This window comes from Ranitomeya variabilis, chromosome 2 (genome assembly GCF_051348905.1).
Source record: "Ranitomeya variabilis isolate aRanVar5 chromosome 2, aRanVar5.hap1, whole genome shotgun sequence".
Classification (NCBI taxonomy): domain Eukaryota; kingdom Metazoa; phylum Chordata; class Amphibia; order Anura; family Dendrobatidae; genus Ranitomeya; species Ranitomeya variabilis.
In genome coordinates, this window is record NC_135233.1 from 110,696,750 (window position 1) to 110,720,744 (window position 23,995).

A 23,995-nucleotide genomic window follows, 5' to 3' on the forward strand; every position below is an offset into this window, starting at 1 on the left:
CCTGACTACAAATGATCTTGCTTTTTTTCTGGGTAAAAAGGTACTTAAGCGCCGCGGAAACAACCCCTTTTAGTCCAAACAATGATGTATAATAAATAGTCCAGTCACAATACGAAATAAAAATACTTAACCCTGAACAAATTCCAAGAAAGCGTTTTATAGTTTTTTTTTGTAGTATTACATGTAGGGAAAAACATACTAAAAGTTTACCAATATAGGGTTACCACAAAGGGTCCAATTGTGACGTCAAAGAATATGGCCGCCAAAGCTGTAAAATGTTAAATGCGACTCGCCTTTCAGTGTCTATCATATTTCTTTTACAATTACTACTATTATTATATTTATTATTTAACGATTTATTTATCTTCTTTTACAGAGCTGAGAATGATGGAAAGTCAAGAAACTTGCCCCTTATGCAGCCATGAAGTAGAAGATGACGGAGAAAGAGTGGTGATTGGTGCGAAAGGAGCTGAAGGGATCAATAAAGCCAGTATTGAGAGGGGCGTTAGCACTGTGGTAGCTGCTGGAGCAGTGGTGCACAAGAGATGTCGCATGAACTACATAAACAAGAAGCAAATAGACTTGCATAAGAAAGCTACTTCCGTTCATCGTTCACCTGCCAAGAGAGGTACACGGGTGTCTACTGGATCCTATGATAGCACAACGCAGTGTTTGTTCTGTGGACATGAAGTGGTGAAGACAAGATCTAGCAGTGATTTCGATGACTATAGCTTTGTTAAAACGGATGGATTTGTAAGGTCCATCATGTCACATTGCAAACAGCATAATGATGACTGGGCAATCACCATTCAAGGGAGAATCGCGTACTTTGGGAAGGACTTACATGCTGCAGACTGTCTGTTTAATCGTTCATGTGACATTAACTTTCAGACAAATTACAGAATTCCTATGCCTCATGGTTGTGGATCTACTACAAAGAAACCGCGGAAGGTAGGGAGGCTGATGAACATGGACCAAGAGCAAGCATTCTTGAGAATGTGTGCATTTCTCGAGGACAACAATGAAGAGCAACTGACTGTCACAGATCTTGCAAAGAAAATGATGGAATATCTTGTCGAAGGTGACAGTGCTGCCTATAGTAATAAATGGCTGAGGTATAGGCTGGAGGAGAGGTATGGCGATTCGCTATTCATAGCAGAGTGTGAAGGGTTGCCTAACATTGTAACGTTCCTTGAAAAGACCAGAACAATCCTGAGGGACTATTTCTGTAGTCAGGAAATGGATGAAGAAGCCCAGAAGAGAGACATCAGAGACTGCGGCCAACTAATCAAGAGCGATATCAAGTCTAAGATCCCATCTTCAACCGATGAATATCCGAAGACTTCTTCGCTTGAATGTCAGTCTGCCTTAGATTATCTCCCCCTGAGTTTGCTTTGCTTGCTTGAAACCCTCTTCATTGGAAAGGACATTCACAGGAAAGTCACAAGCATTGGACAATCAGTTGTTCAGGCTGTACATCCCAGGGCTGTAGTAGCTCCATTGCAGCTTTGGTTAGCAGTCCAGCTCCATCATCATCATTTCAGGTCTCGATTTCTTGTAGACAGTCTCTCAGCCATGGGATATTGTTCATCATATTCGGAAGTTCAGCGATTCGAGGAAAACGCTGCCGCTTCTGTTGGCCAGGATGTACTCGGTGGTACCATAGACAGACTGGATACAGCACTGCTGTTCGCTGCGGACGTCGATCATAATATCATCATGTTAGATGGGAAGGGGACTTTCCACGGCATGGGGATGGTAGCTACTGTGACTCCAGGAAGGAAGGTCAGTCGCACTGTTCTCAGACGGAAGACTGCAGACTTGGAGATGAACAAAGCAGAGTTGATGTAAGGGAATACCGTTTCGCAAAACACACTCGCCAAAACATAAAATTCAAGCCCTTGCCATTTCTGGACGCAATTGACCATCGTGTTGATGTATTGTGGGAGAAGTCTTTACGCTTCAAACAGCCTGCACTGAGCTAGAATGGAATGATGAACATGCTGCATAAAGACTGTGATCATCCGGGGTCGTCTTCGGTAATCTTCCTGCTCATCATTGACATGTATTCCTGAGACAAGTCATGCATCTTCTCTACTCTTGAGTATCTGTGCAACCTTGCTGATAAACACCGATCCGCTGCAGTTGTTACATTCAATCAGCCACTCTACTGGAAAGCGTCAGAAATCAAACACAAGGTGCCTGAAGACAGCCCTTTCAAGATGTTGTCCTGATGCTCGGGAGCTTCCACACATTGATGAATCTTATGGGTGCCATAGGAACGTTGATGGATGGGAGTGGAATCAAAGAGATCTTGGGAACAATTTACGGTGACAATGCTGTGCAACACATCATGACTGGAAAGGCAGTTCAGCGTGCAGTTCGTGGCCATCTCCTCCTTGATCAGTGTCTTACTCAGCAAGTTGCAGATAAAGTACTTTGCGACCATCCCGGTTTTGCAGGCCTGTTGCAAGAACTTGAGCAGTTGTATGCTCGGACACTGACAGGGGAGAGTGACTTGAATTCGGTCATCACTTCTACCTTAGTGAAATTTTCCACCTCTTGTCCACCAAAAGAAATGGATTATCTGCTCACTCTCGCACCAGTAAACTATGGCTGAATTACCAACAGATGGTTGGAATTGAAAGGGAGCTTATCGAGGCCGATAGTACAAGATCCTGGCTGATGCACCTTCATGATGTAGCCGAACATTTGCCCATTCTTGCAGCTGCTGGGCATGGGAACTATGTGAAGGCCGCCTACCTTTACCTCCAGTCTATGACCACTCTGGAAGATGATATGCCATCAGTCTTCCATAGATTTATGAATGACTTGCATGTTGTAAGGCGGACTGATCAGTACTGGGAAGGCCTGGGTTGCGACCTAGTCATCGAGCAAGCTCTGATGCGCTCCCTAAAAACTGCAGGAGGACTCACCAGAGGAAGTGGAATGTTCGAACATCGGAGGGCCTTGTGGACTCTGTCTGTGCCAGTGTCCTCTTCCGACAGTGATGCAATGCTGGGTTTCACTCGCCAGAGCTTTGTCACCAGTGAACAACACAAGGAGGCAAGAACGTCAAGAACGAGAAGAGATCGTGAAGACCTGGAGAAAATTGCAGATAAACTCAAGACCTTTTCACCTTTCTCTGATGAAGTGTCTCTTCGCAACATTATCACCGGTGTCAGTGCAATTAAGGATGTGAATGTCCATAACCTGTTCACCATCGGCAGAGAAATAGTGGCAACAATGGAGGGTCAATCACTGTTTTCAGTTAAGTACAAGCGGTCAATGAAAGCCAAGACCCTGGCATCCAGTGAGGCTATTGACGTTGCTAATGACAAAACAATAGACCCCGCTATAGACCCCCCGGATACTTCACCCGTGCCAGAAACACTTCTGAAAATAATTCACTGCATTTGTTCTCGTGGTTGTAGTACACTTCGGTGCACTTGCAAAAGACACGGACATACCTGTACATGGGTATGCGGACCATGTCAAGAAGGGCATTGTGACAATGAGGAAGCAGTGTCTGATGATGAAAATAGTGACTATTGACCTGACACCCTTATTCAGTGATGAAGTAGGTCTTAAAATGCACTGTGTATTAATTCTATAATTTCTAGAAATGTACATACCGTATATGTCATGACGCCATTGATGACGTCATGACCTCGCCTGTCCATGTAGTTAGTATAAAACTTTGTATAAAAATTGTTATATGAAAATATATTATACAAAATGCAAACTCTTCTGTAACCTAAAGCTACAGCTTTGAAATAGGGAAATATTCGTTATTTTTAGTGCAATGGCTGTCATCGTATTATGACGTCATAGTTAGGACCTTTGTGCTGATCAATTTTTGGAAAACTTTTAATATGTTGTTCCCCACATATAACAGTAATAAAAAAAATCATAAAAAGCTTTCTTGGAATTTGTTCCGGGTCAAACTGTATTTTGACTGGACTAAAAGATACAAGTATCACAGTGATTATAGCAAACTGCACGCTATACCAAAATTAGGACAGGGTTATACACATGCATATGTGCTTACCCATAGTGTTGCTAAGTCAGGACCATGTGTCCACGCCGACACTGTCGTGCATTTCGCCTCTTTATCAAGGTGCCGTTTATCCCATCTCTCCTACATGGATGGGCTGCGGAGGATGAACAGGAGGAGGAGGAGATTGAGAGTCATCATCATGATAGAGACAGGGAGGTGTTGACTGTAGGGACCTTGGCACATATGGCAGACTTTATGTACCATTGCCTTTCCCATGACCATCACGTTATGTTTATCTTGGCCGCCCCAAAAAAAGAGTACTGGATGTTCACCTTGCTAGACCCACACTACAAGGAGAACTTTGCATCTCTCCTTCCTGAGGTGGTGCTATACCAAAAGGCCATCGTTGAAAATATGTTGGAAAAATTCCCATCAGACAACGCTAGCTGGAGGGGGCAAGCTACTTCCTTGTCCAAGCAAGGAGAGGCAAGAAGGCCCACAGCAGATGCAGGGGTACACCCTCAAAGCCCTGGGTAAATTTCAGGACACCCTCCCAGCATCCATGCTCTGATTCCTCTTCTACCTTCAACTACTGGGTCTCAAAGCAGGACATCTGATATAATATGTCCCTCTATACCTTGGAGGTATTGGGCTACCCTGCCACTAGCTTCTTGTCTGAGCGGGTTTTTGATGCCACCGGGGGAGGGTCATAACAGACAGGCCCTTTCACCTGTCAGAGAATTGTGACAGGCACACTTTGATAAAAAAGAACATAGACTAGATTAGCCACACTTTTCCACACCACCAGATGACAGCAGCACATAAAGTGTTTTTACTCTTCAATATTTAAATGAAGCGCTCCAGTTGCTGCCTTTCAGGGGTCTATGTATGACTGGATGACCATCCTTATAATTTTTTCCTGCCCTTAGACTTTCATAAAAGTTTTTAGGAGTGTAGGAGTACATCAATTAGACTTTCAAAATATTTTAATGAGGCCCACAAGTTTCCTTCAAGGGTCTGTGGATGAATGTATTGCCCTCCTTATCATTTTTCTTGGCTTTGCATTGGGTGGAAATCCTTTATGAGTGTAGAGGTGCCCCAACTACACTCCTTTTTTATGAGGCACTACATTTAGTGCTTTGAAGGGTGTATGGATGACCCTGCTTGTAATTTTTGGCAGACTTCACACTGTGTGCAGAGCCTTTATGACAGTAGGAGTACGACAACTACAGTTTCTTAATATTTGAATGAGGCATTACATTTGTTGCTTTAAAGGGTGTATGGATGACCCTGCTTTCAATTTTTGTCAAACTTTGCACTGTGTGCAGAGCTTTTATGAGTGTAGAAGTACCATAACTACACTTTGTTCGCAATATTTGACCGAGTTACTTCAGTTGCTGCCTTCAAGGGTACATGGAAGACCCCACTTGTAATTTTTGGCAGGCTTTACACTGTGTACAGAGCTTTTATGAGTGTAGAAGTACCACAACTACACTTTGTTCACAATATTTGAATGTGGTACTACAGTTGGTGTCTTCAAGGATGTATGGATGACTCTGTTTGTAATTTTTGCCAGGCTTTGCACTTAGTGCATAGCCTTTATGAGTATAGGAGTACCACTACATTACAATTTGAACAGAATGTGTATGAGGCCCTCCTTTATGTCCAATACAGGGTGTATCTGAGTCCCTAATTTTTGGCACTTCTTGCTTCATTCATAAATTACAATGACAATTCCAATTTTTTAATTAAAAAATCATTTTTGATTTAATTTTTTTTAATCCTTTTTAACCCCTTTCTGACTTAATAGTAGGCCCTCGTCGGAATGACTCACATTGATGTGGACTCCGGCTCTGAACACACTTCTTTCACGGCATATGTCAGCTGTTTTTAACAGCTGACATGTGCCTCTGACAGCCATGAGTGGGATATGGTTTTAGCATATCAAATTAACTTTATGCTTACAATAAAAGTTATTTAAACCCTTTCCAATATGTGGCGTAATAGTATGCCCATGTTGGACTCCCCCTGTTTGGTGCAGGCTCCAGCGCAGAGCTGCACCTTTCTGAGCACATGACAGCAGATCTGTACAGCTCATACAGCAATTACACCAGCAGTTGTTAACCTGTTAAATGCCTTTGTCAATCTCTGACAGAGGCATTTAACTTGCGCTTAAAGGAAGCGCACCGGAAATCTCGCTCATTGGTGACCCCGTCACGTGATCGCGGGTCACCCATGGGTTGGCATGACAACCAGTGCTCTACAGCAGACCTCTATGGTTATCATAGCTGTATTGTGTGAGGCAGTGACTCTTGTTACAGGTAGGGGGTGCTGTTTGTGCTCTCCAGAATGCGCATGGAGGCATCGTGAGGTGATGAGGGGGGCGTTGTAGTTGCAGGTGTGGATGTGATTACAATTGTTAAAAGCCCTGTAGTAGAGGGGTTTTAGAATTTAGTCTGAGTGGTCTCAGGTGTGTAAGGGCCAGAGGGATGCCTGACAACCCACAGCATAAACAGTGGTGCTGCTGTCCGTGATGACCGGTCACGGATGTGGACAGGTCTTGTGCCCGAAGGTGAACCGGAGGTAGACAGTCCTGTGCCCGAAAGAAGGACTGGCGTGTGTCACAGCTGCAGACAGGAGGATGTCAAGGTCTGTGTACAGCTGTGAGTAGAGACTGTGATAAAGCACTGCAGGACACCCATGGAACTAGTCAGAGGAGGACTAGCATGTGTAATGACTGCAATATAAAGGATGCTGTTATGAACTGGTGTGAAGTGAACACTGAAGTTATGTGCATTTAAGCTATATGCTTGGAACCTTTTCTGTGTGAAGATAACGCATTAAAGAGACTTTTATGTTTGAACTTTGTGGGTCACTGCCTCTTCACTACTACCGGTGCCTCACAATTGCAATGAGCACCGTCCGGTGGTCGGCGCTCATAGCAAGTGAGCATTTCTGCTACACACAGGCGATCTGATCATCACCTGTGTGTAGCAGAGGTGCACCATCTTGGGAGTCAGGTCCGAGCATTCCTACATGAACAGTTTCCTGGAAAGTGGATTGGTCATCGTAGGCCAGTTGAATGGCCACCAAGGTCAATTGTCTATGCTGTGAAGACACGAGATGTGCAGCATCTAAAACAACAGATAGTGGAAACCTGTGCTAGCATTTCTTCTGCAGTATTGAAATCCGTGTGTCAAGAGTGGGAGAAGAGGGTTGCATTGACAATCCAACACAATGGGCAGCACTTTGAACACATTTTATAAGTGGTCATAAACTTGTAAATAACTCCTGAAAGAATAAAGTTTAGTTAAAACCAAGCACATCATTGTTTTACTTGTGAAATTCTCAATAACTTTAATGTGTCACATGACCCTCTTCCTATTGAAAAAAATAAAGTTGGATCCAAAATGGCCAACTTCAAAATGGCCGCCATGGTCACCACCCATCTTGAAAAGTTTTCCCTCTCCTATATACTAATGTGCCACAAACAGGAAGTTGATATAACCAACCATTCCCATTTTATTTAGGTATATCCATATAAATGGCAAACCCTTTACTTGTATTGCATGAACTTACAACTCTCAATATGTCTTTAACAATGGTAAGGAGATACTGGGAGTTGTTAAAAGTCATCATCAGACTGCTGACCATACAGGAACCACATTATTGATGAGATGCAGGCAGTATCACAAATAGACATTTACACCCACATACCTTATAATTGACATCTTCTCTGATTAAAGTTGTTACAATTCCTTTTGTCTCCATATAGTACAGATGCCATGATGAGATTTTATGTCCAGCACTTATGTCTGCAGATTTCCCTCTTCTCCATCTTCAGCAGCACTTCCCGACACATTGCATTTAAAAATAAAATTATCATTACACTGCCCAATAATTTAAAATATCTTGTGTGCTGCATCTCTGAATACATATTTGTCTGTGCTTTCTGCACAAAATATCCCCCCTGCACACTGCTCTTATGCAAAATGTCCCCTGCATATTACCCCTCTGCAAAATATCCCCCACACTGCCCATCCATAAAATACTCTCCACTCTGCCTTCCGGAAAAATATCCCCCCACACTACCTCTTTGCAAAATATCCCTGCACATTGCCCCTTTGCAAAATATCCCCCCTGCACTCTGCCCCTTTACAAAATATCCCCCCCCCCCACACTGCCCATCTGAAAAATACTCACCACACTGAACCTCTGCAAAATATCCCCCATTGCCCCTCTGCAAAATACCTCCTCCCACACTGCCCTTCTGCAAAATATCCCTACACACACACACACACACACTTCCCCTCTGTAAAATATTCCCACACTTGATAAGCAATGAATAAGGACTACTTACGAAAAACGTTTGCTGGATTTCTTATTCTTCTGCAAATTACTCACACTGCCACAATAAGATACCCCACCAACGCCACTGCCTCTCACAAAACTGTTTCCACTTTCACAATTGTCACCCCCATTATGTGCCCTCACTGTAATATAACCCCCTTCCTACCCTCATCCACACTTACTATTGGGTGAGCCGTGTCTTCTCCTCTATGCTGCTTCAGGACTGAGGTACCGGCAGAAGTGTGATGATGTCAGCAGCGTCCGGGGACTGATGAGCCCCTCTACCCCAGTCTCGGCACCACATTGTTCAAATGTATCCTCGTTTTAAAGATACAAATATACTTAAACTAGCTATTGAACCCATTCTACGCCTGGGTGGTGAGCATTTATATTGGTATATGGTCTCCATCCTGGTATGTGTTGCTTCCATCCTGCGTCCTAATCTTGTCATGTGCTGCTACCATCTTGCGCCCCCATCCTGTCATGTGCAGCCCCATCCTGTTTTGTGTGCCTCCATCTTGTGATGTGCTACTGTCTTCCTGAGCACTCATCCTGTCACGTGCTCCCATCCTTTACCCCAATCCTGTCATGTGGTGGTCCCGTCCTGTACCCCAATCCTGTCATGTGGTGCTCCCATACTCCACCCCAATCCTGTCATGTGCTGCTACCATCATGCGCCCCCATCCTGTCATGTGCTACTCTCTTCCTGAGCCCTCATCTTGTCATGTGCTCCCATCCTGCGCCCCCATGCTGTCATGTTGTGCTCCCATCCTGCACCCCCATGCTGTCATGTGCTGCTCCCATCCTCCGCCCTCATCCTGTCATGTAGTGCTTGCATCCTTCCCCCCGTTCTGTCATGTGCTGCTCCCATCCAGCGCCCCCGTTCTGTCATGTGCTGCTCCCATCCTGAGCCCTGATTCTGTCATGTGCTGCTGCCATCCTGCACCCCCATTCTGTCATGTGCTGCTCCCATCCTACCCCCCCGTTCTGTCATGTGCTGCTCCCATCCTGTGCCCCCATGCTGTCATGCGCTGCTCCCATTTTGAGCCCCCATTCTGTCATGTACTGCTCCCATCCTACGCCCCAGTTCTGTCATGTGCTGCTGCCATCCTGCACCCCCGTTCTGTCATGTGCTGCCCTATTCTGTCATGTGCTGCTCTATTCTGTCATGTGCTGCTCCCATCCTGCGCCACAGTTCTGTAATGTGCTGCTCCCATCCTGCGCCACCATTCTGTAATTTGCTTCTCCCATCCATATGCCCCATACGCTGCTCCATAAAGGTTGATGGCCCCCATAAGATGCTCCATAGTATATGCCTCATATGCTGCTCCATTATGGTTGATGGCCCCCATAAGATGCTCCATAGTATATGCCTCATATGCTGCTCCATTTATGGTTGATGGCCCCCATAAGATGCTCCATAGTATATGCCCTGTATGCTGATCCATAAAGGTTGATGGCCCCCATAAGATGCTCCATAGTATTATATGCCCTGTATGCTGCTGCAATAATAAAAAAAATAACATACTCACCTATCGTCGTTGGGCACCGAGTGCTGGGGGGCCTGAGCAGGCGGGGACACCGGTGCGCTGTGAGGGTCAGGTGCCGGAGTCGCCGCTAGCTCAGGCCCCCGACACTTGCTATAGTCACCTGGCCCTGATCCAGTGCTGCGTGCCGCTCCGTCTCCCGGGTCCTCTGGCTGTGACAGTTCAGTCAGAGGGCGGCGAGCATTAAGCGCGTCATCGCGCCCTCTGAACTGAACATCACAGGCCGAGGATGTGGAGGACGGAGCAGCGCGCATCACTGGAACGGGACAGGTGAATATAGCATACTCACTCTCCTGGCACGTTCCTGCTTCTTCGTTGGAGATCGCGGTGTGCGTTCAGTGCTTACGCATACCGCGATCTCCTGGGCTGCGTCACTGTGGGGTCCAGACTGCGCCGGCGCTTGCGATTGCGCAGTCTATAAAGGCTTCGGACAGAGTGACGCTCCCAGCGTTATATTATAGATATAAGAAGGAAGCAGTGTCTCCCAGAGAGTTCCGCGAGCCACACAACAGCCTTTGGTGGGCCGCATGTGGTGCAGGTCTGGAATAACCCATAGTCAAAACTAGAAATGAGTTTTTTCTTTAGACTTATCTTATTTCTCCTCAACTATCTTTTAACCACTCCCGGACATGCCCATTTCTGTTTTTACGTTTCTTTCTTTCCTCTACTTCTTCCAAGAGTCATCACTTTTTTTTATTTTTCTATCAACATAAAAGAAAAAGGCCTTGTTTTTTGCAGGATAAGTTACACTTTTAAATTAACCCCTTAGTGACCAAGCCAATTTTAACAACTCTGTCCACTGTCACTTTATGAGGTTGTAATTCTGGAACGCTTCAACGGATCCCAGTGATTCTAAGAATGTTTTTCCTGGTATCTTGATCTTCAGGTTAGTGGTAAAATTTCTTCAACATGACATGAAAAAAATGGAAATTTGGCAAAAAGTTTGAACATTTTGCAATTTTCAAACTTTTAATTTTTGTGCCCTTAAATCAGTGAGTTATGTCACACAAAATAGTTAATAAATAACATTTCCTACATGTCAAATTTACATCAGCACAAATTTAAAAACAAATTTTTCTGTTAGGAATTTATAAGGGTTAAATGCTGACCAGCGATTTCTCATTTTTCCAACAAAATTTACAAAACCATTTTTTTAGGGCCACATCACATTTGAAGTGACTTTGAGGGGTCAATATGGCAGAAAATACCCAAAAGTGACATCATTCTAAAAACTGCATCCTTCAAGGTGCTTAAAACCACATTTAAAAAGTTTAACCCTTCAGGTGCTTCACGATAACTAAAGCAATGTGGAAGGAATAAAGTAATTTTTTCACAAAAAATTTAATTTAAACCCAAACTTTTTCATTTTCACAAGAATAACCGGAGAAAATGAACCCCAAAATATGTTGTGAAATGTCTCCTGAGTACACCAATACCCCATATGTAGGGGAAATCCACTGTTTGGGCACATGGCAGGGCTCTGAAGGGAGGATAAACCGTTTGACTTTTTGAATGCAAAATTGGCTACAATTGAAGGCAGGCACTATATCGCATTTGGAGACCCTCTTATGGGGCTAAACAGTGGAAACCTCCCAATTCTAACTCCAATCCTAACACAGCCCTAACTCAAATGCTAACCTCAACAACGCTAACCCCAACACAACCCTAACACCAAGCCTAACACAACCATAACTTCAACACAACCCTAACCCCAACCCCTAACCCAACCATAGCCCCAAAACAACGCTAACCCCAACACAGCCCTAACCCCAACACAACCCCAACCTCAACACAGCCCTAACACAACCCTAACCCCAACACAAGCCTATCCCATATCTGTAGTGGTTATTTACTGGCTTATACTTGACTGATATAAAGAAAGGATTTATTGAAACAGTAATTTATTAAATATATTATTTAATTATTAAATTATTGCTTGTCCATCATTTATTTTGTGCACTTAGGTTCTTCTTTAGCTGTTATTTTTTGAATACAGTTTCTGTTAAACGTATATTTTAAGGGTTGTATGTTCACACTAGTTGTCCCTTATTATTTATACCCTTCCAGCATTGACCAAAACAACCCTAAACCCAACCTTAATCCCAATGCAACCCTAATCCCAACACAACTCTAACCCCAACCCCAACAGAACACTAACCCCAACACAACCCTAACCCCTACCTGTAGTGGCTCTTTACTGAATTATACTCCACTAACATAAAGAAAGGATTTATTGAAATAGTTATTTAAGAAGTATATTATTTAATTATGTCTCTCATTTATTTTGTGCACTTAGGTTTTTCTTTAGGTGCTATTTTATGAATACAGTTTCTATTAAACGTATATTTTAAGGGTTGTATGTTCACACTAGTTGTCACTTATTATTTATATCCCTCTAGCATTGCTCAAAACAACCCAAACCCCCACCCAACCCTATTCCCAACACAACCCTAACCCCAACTGCAAAGAATGGAAAAAAATTACAATTATTTAATTTTATTATTGTTATCTAACTAAAGGGATGACAAAGGGGGTTTGATTTACAATTTTTTTTTATTTTGATCACTATGATCTATCACAGCGATGAAAATGAAACAATAGGAAAAATCTATTGTTGCTGGGTAATGGCCAGCAGATCTTGGCGGGCACACTGTGCCCGCCATTTTCTTCCAGGAATATAATGTGGAGGGCCGGGGGATGGAGCAGGAGGGCCCGGGGGATGGCAGAGGTACCGGGGTGGCTTGGGGGACCCCATATCTCTCTCCTCGGATATGCTAGATCTTATCAGAGGAGAGAGAAATGAATTCAAATTCTGAGTTTTTTTGTGATCGCCGTTATTCGTTACACGGCGATCACGTGACTGGGGATGTAAAAATGACCCAAATCATGGTTTTCAATGCTGGAGGGTGCAATACACTTAACTGCTGGCATAATAAGGCATATTGGTGGTCAATAAGGGGTTAAAGAATTAATTTTACCACATAGTCTACTGAAAAATAGGAAAAAAATCCATATGTGATGAAATTGCAAGTGAAAATGTAATTCTGTAATTGTTTATTGGGAATTGTTTTTATGGTGCACATTGTGTAGTACAAAGTGACCTGGTAGTATGATTCTCCTCCTAGGAACGATTATGGTGATAACAAACGTACAACTTTATTATTTTAGTGGTGAAAAAAAATTAGAAATTTGTTAGACGGTGATTTTATTAATAACGGTTTGTGATAGAAATGACATTTTGATCACTTCCTACAAAAAAATTTTTGCGGTGTTAAGGCAACTTAAAAAAAAAAAAAAGGTTTGGCATTTTTTTTAATTATAAATTTAAAATAGGTTAATTATTTCTATATTCTAATAGATGGAACTTTTATGGATGCAGCAATACCACATGTATTTTATTTTTATTTTTAATAAAGAACATGTGGGTAATACATTTTGTTTTTTTTATTTATATTTTTCACATTTTGTTTTACTTTTTTCCCCTTTTACTGTATTTCTTAGTCCCCTTAGGGGACTTGAACCTGCGACTGTCTGATCGCTTGAACTATACACAGCCACACCACAGTAGTGCTGCACATGGTAAAAATCACAGTATTCTTTGAAGCTTGGTGTTACACATGTGGTTGTGGAACCACTGTGTCATGGTCTGGGGAGAGCCTGGAGGGGCATAACTAAGAGACCACCTGGTTCTTCACTAGAGTACCTGATGATGTGTTTAGACTTGAACCAAGGTGGATGCCAGGTGGTGCTTCAGGACAGACCCCAGAGCTGTGGCAGCTGAGCCCCAAAGGGGCAGGGAAGAAGGATAGGGCCAGGAACTAGAGAACAGGGAGAAGTGTGGCATGGTTAGTGGTTGGATGAAGCCATTTATTGTCAAACTACTGTTTGTTGTCAAAAAGGTTGACAACAAAGGTATCATTAAAGAATGCCTTGTTAGGATGTCTCTATTTTTGGAGGAGCAAATGTAAAGTTTTAAAATACAGCAAGTGTACGCAATAAAATCCTCATTAGGGCCACTGGGAATTTGGTTTCCCTATTTGTGTCCCAGCTCTAGCTTTTGACTATTTAAAAAAGAACATTTCAGGATGTTAAAGTGAGATTAGATATGAGGCTTTTTAAATTAATGTAAATTTTAAAAGGAGCACAGAATTACAGAAGTTGATAAACTATCTAAATGTGTAAAATATAACAACAGGAAATATTACTAATCTGCTTGACTGCTTTCTACATAGTTTTAAATGCAGATAAATGTTGTCGCACCATATTGCACTGGTACTTTCATGTATTAGTAAGAGAGGTCAATTGCTTTGCAGCTTGAGAGAGCTTTTCCTCTATCTGTCATGCTGCTGACACAATGAGACCTCCACTAATGCCTACAGCTGTCAATGGAAGGGGATGCGGAGCCCCAATCCGGAGGGTAGCGGTCACGAAATCTGCACAGTAAATGTGCTTTTCCAGAGCTATTAAAAACCCAATATAGCCTTGTTTCATCTGCAAAATAGATTTACTTTTACATCAAATTCAGATATTTGTTGCTATAAAGTGACTTTAATCAAATATCTAAGAATATAATTATTTGCCCATCAATATGTACAAATATGTTTTGTATTCTGTTTGTATTCATTTTATAACTTATGATGATAATTCCATCAACTCCACGTGTACTTTAATTAGTTTAAAGGTCTTATCGCCTATTTGTAAATTTTTGCAAAAGGCCCAAGGTGATTGGCTGAAACGTGAAATGTGGGAATATGATTGAATAAAACATTTTTTTTATTAATCACACTTTATTAGCATTCTGGAGTTTCTATCCTTTTACTATTCTCTAGCTTGTCTCTCCTAGAAAGTAGGGTTAAAAGTCCAAGTTCATATGAAATTTGCTTTTAGCTTTCTCCCATTGTTAAGTCCTTCTCAGTCCCTGGCTTACTGGAGGTAAGCTTCCAGGTAAATGACACGCAAACAAAGTATTGTGTGATCATATACAGGGGAAGCTCAGGAGCGCGTCTGACTCTCTGGGCTTTACCCCTCCTTTATAAAGAAAAAGAGTTATGCATTTGCAGACATGCGCACAAGCGCTCATTATTTCACATTCTCTTACAAAGCTTATCTATACTGTGAAATTTACAACCTTTAGTATGTAGGTAAAAGGCTATAATAACAGAAGGAATGCGTGCATAAAAAGGAAATGTCAACTTGCTCAAGTTTCTTGCTGATAAGCCAGACGTCTCAAGAGAAAGATACAATGGATTCTTTCAGTCTAATCTCTACAATTCCCCCCTTTGACATATTCCTTTTATTTATTACCATAGGGCCAAAGACAAAGCCTTTATTTTTGGTATTACACATGCACACACTTATATTATTAATAAGAGAATCAAATCTAGTATTAATTCTTCTATCGCAAATTATTTTCTTCTTTAGCAGTATACTAAAATATAAAAACAAAAATTAGTACAGTAATATTAATCAGAATCACTTAGAGGATAACATAAGAATAAAGGAGAAAGAAAAAAAAACTTTATACTCTTGCATCTATTACACAAAGTTTATCTGTGCATACTGAGATACCCTTGAGCACAATCTGGAATAGTACGTATATGACTATTATAAGCTGATTCTGTACAGCTATACTAGTGTTTAGTATATCCAATATATCCCAAATCTGATCATCTAGATAATCCGTGGCTCTAACTAATTTATCCCACATCTGTGTTAACATTATTAACATCAATATCATGAGTTTTGTACTGCTTTTTTGCAGTGGCTTGCATGTATCCATGATGCCTTTCCTTCAAGCTTGACTGATGTAGGTGTTGTCAACAGGACTTGGAAGGGTCCGTCAAATCTTGGTTCAAGAGCCTTTCTGGTGTGTCTTTTTACATAGACTTGATCACCTGGTTCCAACTTGTGACTTCCTTCAATGTTGTCAGGATCTGGAAGGGAAGCAAAAACTTGTGCATGCACCTTAGTTAATTGTTTCTGAAGATTTTGCACATAAGAAGTCAATGACTCAATATTTAACACAAGTTGTTGTGGAAAATAACATCCTAAATTGGCAGTCCTGCCAAACAAAATTTCATATGGAGACAGTTTAGTCTTACCCCTTGGGGTATTGCGTATTGAGTAAAGGGCCAGTGGAAGGCATTCTGTCCAAGGCTTTCCTGTTTCAGCCATGGCTTTCTGTATTTTTAATTTTAAAGTTCCATTCATGCGTTCCACCTTACCGGAACTTTAAGGATGGTATGGAGTGTGTAACTGACTTTCAACACCCAACATTTTCAGTACATTTTGAAATATTTCTCCAGTGAAATGAGTACCCCTATCTGACTCGATCACTTCAGGGAGACCGTAACGGGGTATCAGTTCGGCAACTAGCTTTACAGCAGTGTTTTTAGCTGAAGCCTTCCGAACTGGATAGGCCTCTGGCCACCCTGAGAACATGTCCACACACACCAACACATACTCATACCCATTACTTTTTGGCAGCTGGATAAAGTCTATTTGTAATCGCTGAAACGGATAGAGAGGTCGGACGTGGTGCTTCATAGGGGTCTTTGTCGTCTGTCCGGGATTATGTGCCAGGCATATAGCGCATGCAGCACAATAGTCTCTTGCGTAATTGCCAAAACCTGGAGCCAACCAGACTTGCTTTGCCAGTAGTGTCATTGCATTTGCAGACACATGCGTAGGGTGGTGCAATCCACCAACTACAATCGGGTACCAGGCTCTAGGTAGACATATTAGTCCATCTTTCTTCCAAATTCCTGCTTGTTCTTCTGCCCCTTCCTTTTTCCACCTGTCCCTCTCCTCTTCTCCTGCATCTTCCTGTGCTTGTCTCAGTCTATCTTCAGTATTTTCTGTGGGGTTTACAGTATGAACCTGCTGTAAGGGTTTGACCGCTGCTGCCTTGGCTGCTTTATCAGCCCTATCATTTCCCCTAGATTCCCTAGTGTCGAGTCTCACATGTGCAGCTACCTTAATTACTGCTACTTCTTTTGTTTCTTGTGCAGCCTCTAAGATCTGTTTGATCAGAGAAGCATGTTTTACAGGTTGGCCTGACGCTGTCATGTAACCTCTAGCTCTCCAGATTACTCCAAAGTCAAACACAATACCATGTGCATACCTAGAATCAGTGTATATATTAGCTGTCTGATTCTCAGCTATTTTTAGCGCTTCAATCAATGCTGTTAGTTCTGCTTCTTGTGCAGACTGTTTCAGTGGAAGAGGTTCTGCTTTGAGAGTTTCAGATTCTGACACAACTGCATACCCTGTATGGAAGTTACCTGTGTCATCTGCAAACCTACTACCATCTATAAACAGCTCTAAATCTGGATTTTGAAGTGGTGTTTCGGATACATTGGGTAAGCCTGCTGTTTCTTGTAAAATGAGCTCTGTACAATCATGTGTGTCTGTAGGGAAAAAATTTGCGTGTGGATCAGTGTCCTTATTCCCCCCTTCAGACTCGAGAGGTAGCAGTGTTGCTAAATTGAGAGTCTGAAGCCTTGCAAATGTGATAGTAGAGGGGAGCAGCAAAGAACACTGTAGCCGCAAATGTCTGGCCATGGAAATGTGTTTTGGTTGGACCTGGTTTAATATCCCATAAACATCATGTGTAGTTTGAACTGTGAGTGGATGCTCTAGGACAATTTCTGATGCTTTGTCCAACAATAGTGAGACAGCAACAACCACACGTACACAGGTTGGCGCTGCCCTGGCTACTGGATCTAACCTTGCTGAAAGATATGCAACTGGTCTTTGTTTCCCTGCATGCTTCTGGGTAAGAACTCCTGTAGCATGGGAATCAACTTCTGCAGCCATAAGCTGAAATGGTTTGGTGTAGTCTGGTAGCCCTAACGCTGGAGCTGAAACAAGGGCATCTTTTAATTGTTGGAACGAAATCTGACCTTCTTTTGTCAACAAATAAGGTTCACTTTTTACACAGTCATACAGTGGTTGCATTAGTTGACTGGCATGTATAATCCATTGTCTACAATGAGACACTATTCCTAAAAATGCTCGTAGCTGTTTATGATTTCTAGGCTCATTCATCTGTCTTATTGCTTCAGTTCTTTGAGGTGTAAGATGCTTTTTACCTTGAGAAATGCAATGACCTAGAAAGACCACTTTGGTCTGACAAACTTGTAGCTTTTGTCTATTCACTTTACACCCTTCTTTTTCTAGAAAACATAGTAAACTCACAGTGGACCTTTCTGCAGTTTCTAGATCTGGGCAGCAAAGTAGTAGGTCATCCACATACTGCAAAATTACTACCTGTGATTCAGGTTCAAACCTTTGAAGAACTGTTTGTAGGGCATTTGAATAAAGAGTAGGGGAGTGTATCATTCCCTGTGGAAGGCGTGTCCACGCCAACTGTTTGCCCTTAAATGTAAATGCAAACAAATGCCAACTATCTTGGTGTAAAGGAACCGAGAAAAATGCATTTGAAAGATCTATTACAGTAAACACTTGAGAACTGGCTGGTATCTGTGATAGTAACGTATGAGGATTGGGTACAACTGGGGTGATTGGATCTAGAACTTTGTTTATTTCTCTTAGATCATGTACCATACGATATTTGGGCATGGAACCCTTATCAAGAGTTCTCTTCTTGACTGGATACAGAGGAGTGTTAGCAGGTGATTGTATCTCTACCAGAACTCCTTTCTCTCTATATCCCTCTATCTGTTTTGTAATCGCTAATTCCTGCTGGGCACTCACAGGGTATTGTCTGAGCTGTGGGAGAACAGCTCCTGGTTGCACAGATAATTTTACAGGAGAAATATGCAATAATCCCACATCAGTGTCACCCTGTGCCCACAGTGTTTCTGGGACCGTTGAGAGGTCTAGATCTGTGTTGTACTCTTTTTCTTCAGTATAATCCTCAAAAGCCTGAATTCTGACATATTGTTCTAATGATTCTGCATCATCAGGGATAGTCAACATAACTGTGCCATCTTCCCTAAAATTGATGTTAGCTTCTAATTTCTTTAGTACATCAGTTCCTAACAGACATGTTGGGGCACCTCTGGCATACAAAAATCTGGATGCAAAACATTTAGGTCCTAATGAGACCTCTATCATACAATGTATGATTTCTTCCCACCCATTGTCTTTGATAATTCCACCTCGTTCTTTACTCAGTCTTTCCCATTCTGTACTGAACATAAGTGCTTCTGAAATTCCCAATTTTCCTCTTACCCTTCTAATCTGCCTTCTGACTGTCTTTCCACATCTTTCCTGTATGATATCTGCTGCTTCCACTTGTCCTAAGACAGTTTTGGTCTGTTTATTTCCCATTTTTCTTTTCAATATTAGCTATGACTACCCTAGGTGACGTTTGGACAATCACTTACTCTATGGTGATGTCTCGTTGCCTTCTCTCCTAGGGAGCTAAAATATTGAAGGGCTCGTCTGCTCCGTTTCTTCTAATATGCAGGACGTACTTAAGTGCTATTATGCACACAGACAGACCCAGCAACACCATACAGATCACAAAACTTTCTGTGTCAGTTAGCATACTTGTCCCAGGCTCATGAAAACCCGCGTCCTGGGCTCATTCTATCAAACCTTATCCAGAAATGAAGGAGGTTAAGCACTTAATGAATAGTCAAGCATGGGCGGAGGTCTCCCAGAAGGACGCAACCACATGACCCAGTTAGGCTGACCTCCGTGTATAAGGCTTATACCCCAACTATTTCGGCTTATTTTTCTACGCACTTTTGCTCTTCTTTCACAACATACCACAACCTTCACACTGTTCACACACTGCCAGGGACAGGACTCATAAGTCTATACAATATGGTAACCCGAGTTTTATAGGTATCTACTCACTACTAGACTAACCCAGCGTGACACGGCTCATAGAGATCTTTCGGATAATACAGGGCAGATAAAAGAGAACTAATAATGTCTCTTACCTGGCCAGGTTTTTCAGTTCATTTGCCGTCCATTATCCCAGATCTCCGTTGTCCGTATCCGCAGGTAAATCTCGAGCAAATACTCTTATCTCAGGTCCCTGTTCGATGCGCCAAAGAAATGTTAAGTCCTTCTCAGTCCCTGGCTTACTGGAGGTAAGCTTCCAGGTAAATGACACGCAAACAAAGTATTGTGTGATCATATACAGGGGAAGCTCAGGAGCGCGTCTGACTCTCTGGGCTTTACCCCTCCTTTATAAAGAAAAAGAGTTATGCATTTGCAGACATGCGCACAAGCGCTCATTATTTCACATTCTCTTACAAAGCTTATCTATACTGTGAAATTTACAACCTCTAGTATGTAGGTAAAAGGCTATAATAACAGAAGGAATGCGTGCATAAAAAGGAAATGTCAACTTGCTCAAGTTTCTTGCTGATAAGCCAGACGTCTCAAGAGAAAGATACAATGGATTCTTTCAGTCTAATCTCTACACCATGTTAAAGGGTTTGCTCAGCCACATTTTAAATGAAGTGGTGTAAATCATAATTATTTAAAATAATTGAATAAATAATATTCAGTTCACACTACTGATCCTCCATATGCCCCATTCTGATATTTCCCAGTCCTACACTGGACAGGTATGAGTGCACTGCAGGCAATCGTTGGTCACAGCAGGTCCTAGGACAGTAATTTACTGCAGCAATCACAGGTCTCTGTAGTTTCTGCAAAGCTGCAGTGGTCATATGTCTGTCCGGAAGGATCAGGAAGTACAAGACTAGAGGGAGATCAAGGAAGACAATTCCTTTAAGCATACCAAAACAGCAAACATTTATGGGGTTCATCCACAACTGTTGGGTCAGTGTCAGCTTTAAGGATTTATAACCTGTGTGATCTTAAGGCTATGTGCCCACGTTGCAGACATGCTGCGAAAATGTCCACAGCATTTCCGCAACTCCCTGCTGTGGGCAAAACGCATGCGGAATTCACATGCGTTTTCCCACAAAACACAAGCGTTTTTAGCTTGCAGAATGCTTGCGTTTCCCAAGGCTTGGAAAAGTGATTGACAGGTTGGTCACACTTGTCAAGCATAGCTCTTGACAAATGTGACCAACTTTTTACTATTGATGCTGCCTATGCAGCATCAATAGTAAAAGATAGAATGTTAAAAATAATTTAAAAAATAAAAAATATGGTTATTCTCACCTTCCGACGGCCTTCGATCTCCTCAGCGGCGCTCCCGGTACGTGCCGTTCCCAGGGATGCTTTGCGCGAAGGACCTTTGTGACGTCATGGTCGCGTGATTCACGCAATGCATCCCTGGGAACGGAAGCCGCCGCGGGCCATCAGAAGGTAAGTATATCCCTATTTATTATTTTAATTCTTTTTTTTACATGACTACGGATCCCAGGGCCTGAAGGAGAGTCTCCTCTCCTCCAAACCCTGGGTGGTACCATCCGCACATGAAGCGCTCACTTTACGCATGGTGGGCATAGCCACATGCGTAACGTGAGCGTTCAATGTAATCCTATGGCGGCAGAATCGCTGCGATTCCACAGAAATAATGAACATGCTGCGGATTTTACAGCTATGCGATTCCGCAGCAGGAAAATCCACAGCATGGGCACAGCAACTACGGAATCCATAGGATTGCATGGGAATGCGGTTTTTAAGCGTTTCTGCTATGGCAAATAAAACGCGGCAGAAATGCATAAAAAATGCAACGTGTGCACACAGTCTAAATGTCACATCATCTGATATCAGCTTTATTTAATGTAATAATCTAACCTCTTTTCTAATATACTTTAATTAAAAATTCACTACCATTCCCTCTCTATCTAACTGCTTTATTTTTTCCGTTACTTTAGTTAACGACAAATGAGAACTGTCTCAGTGCACTCATTAATGCGTACGTTTTTCTTCTCACTCTAATAGGCCTTTCATCACCCCACAAAATCAAAGTAAAGTCGTCATTCAAAATATAACACATTTTATTACACAGCCCGCATCATACAAGCTTTAGCTTCACAACAAGACAAGCACAATGTAAGGAAAGTGACCTCCATCCATCATGAAATTAATTACAAAAACCCTCTTGTCCTTGTGGTCTTGCTGTCTACACCTCCCTGGAAAAAAAAAATCAAATGTCTATGTAGGTTAACCTTATTTCAGCACTTAGAGCACCCAGCATTATGATCATATGTTTATTAATAATATTTACTCCTTAGTTGATATTTTTCTAGATTCGTCAGAAGGCCTACTGGATACCATAAGAGATTGAGATGAATCACAACCCTAACATGCAGGCAGTAAAGGTTTGAAGTAGAAATAAAGCAAGATGGACCTCATCCAATATTGTAGGAGTCCAGGTATTATCTTTGGAAATATAACCCTGATCCAGAAACTAAATTCTCAACTTGTAAAGGGCTACACATTTTAGAAACTTTTGATTACTCCAATTGATAGCATGGGTAGTAGGAACTTGACAGTTAGTACTAATTGTATCTCGTGGTTTGGAACTGTTACCCTTCATTGAACACTTGGGGTATCCATGTTCTCTTTTACATGGAGATCTATTTTAAGGAATTGCCCACTTTAGGAACTTACCTGGCTATATGCCCTACTGAGGCATATGGTGGTATGCAAATGTTTGGGCCCCCCTGGTCAAAATTACTGTTATTGAGAACAGTTAATCAAGTTGAAGATGAAATGATCCCTAAAAGGCGTAAAGCTAAAGTTGGCAGATTTCCTTCGTATTGTATGCAAAAAAAACACTGTAATTTTTTACATTTTAAAAATTACAAAAAGGAAAATTGACCAATGCAAAAGTTTGGACACCCTTGGAGATTTGTGTGCTCATATAACTTTGACCAAGGTTTCAGGCCTTAATTAAACTTAATTATTATTGGGAAAGGCCAGGTGATTAAATTTCCCAGCTTTATAAAAACCTAGCCTCTAATCTTGTGCCAAAAACAGCAGCCATGTGTTCCTCTAAGCAGCTGCATAGCACTCTGAAAATGAAAATGGTAGAGGCCCACAAAGCAGGAGAGAGCATGACAGAAAGATTTAGCAGACTCTGGAGAAGTGGGATTGTTCTAGCGTTCAGAGACATCTGCACAATTATGGCCATAATGAACGAGTCATCAGAAGAAAACCTCTCCTGCATCCTCACTGTCAAATTCACAGTCAGAAGTATGCAAAAGCATATCTAAACAAGCCTGATGCATTTTGGAAACAAGTCCTGTGGACCTATGAGATTAAAATAGAATCTCACCAATCAGTAAGCATGGAGGGGGGAGCAATCAAGTTTTGAGGTTGTGTTGCAGCAAATGGCACAGGGAACATTTCACAGGTAGAGTGAAGAATGGATTCAATGAAAATTTCAAGAAATTCTTGATGCAAACATAACGCCATCTGTAAAAAAGCTGAAGTTGAAAAGAGGATGGCTTCTACAAATGGATAACGATCCTAAGCACACATCAAAATACACAACAGACTACTTCAAAAAGTGCAAGCTACACTAATTCTCCCAATATTAGTGAATTAATAAACTTAAAGGGACTCTGTCACCCCTTCCAGCCATTAGAAACTAAAAGAGCCACTTGTGCAGCAGTAATGCTGCATTCTGACAAGGTGGCTCTTTTAGTTATTGGTGCAGTCAAAGCAGAAATAAAGCATTTTATAATTTCGCAAAAATACCTGTCTTTAGCCCTGGAGGCAGGTCTTTACCCCCCTGCTGCACGCGCCACACTGCCGTCACTCGAGGCTTCTTCGGCGCCGGGCGCCGCCCCCTCCACGCTGTTTTCAAATCAAATCCGGCGCCTGCGCTGTTTTGTTCTGCCTGGGGCTTGTGAATCCCAGCCCCGCACTGTGTTATGCATTATGCACAGTGCGGGGCTGGGATTCACAAGCTGGGTGGCCGCACAGGCGGTCTTGCGAGACTGCATCTGCGGTCAGACGGGCAGCGTTCACTGCGCCTGCCCCAAGCAGAACAAAACAGCGCAGGCGCCGGATTTGATTTGAAAACAGCGCGGAGGGGGTGGCGCTCGGCGCCAAAGAAGCCTTGAGTGACGGCAGTGTGGCGTGTGCAGCAGGGGGGTTAAGACCTGCCTCCAGGGCTAAACACAGGTATTTTTGCGAAATTATAAAACGCTTTATTTCTGCTTTGACTGCACCAATAACTTAA

The 23,995-nt window shown here is 42.3% G+C and overlaps 1 protein-coding gene across 2 annotated transcripts in view; it reads right to left on the reverse strand.

Moving 5' to 3' along the window:
• Positions 1-23,995, reverse strand: part of DTD1 (D-aminoacyl-tRNA deacylase 1) — a 258,513-nt gene that overhangs the window by 71,075 nt on the left and 163,443 nt on the right. Inside the window, exon 6 of one of the 2 annotated variants that reach the window (XM_077282813.1) lies at positions 21,783-21,935. The exons of the other annotated variant lie outside the window; for it this stretch is intronic. The gene's annotated coding sequence lies outside the window, so the exon portion shown is untranslated. Of the gene's footprint in view, positions 1-21,782; positions 21,936-23,995 lie in introns of those variants that run through there. 2 annotated transcript variants of the gene reach the window in all.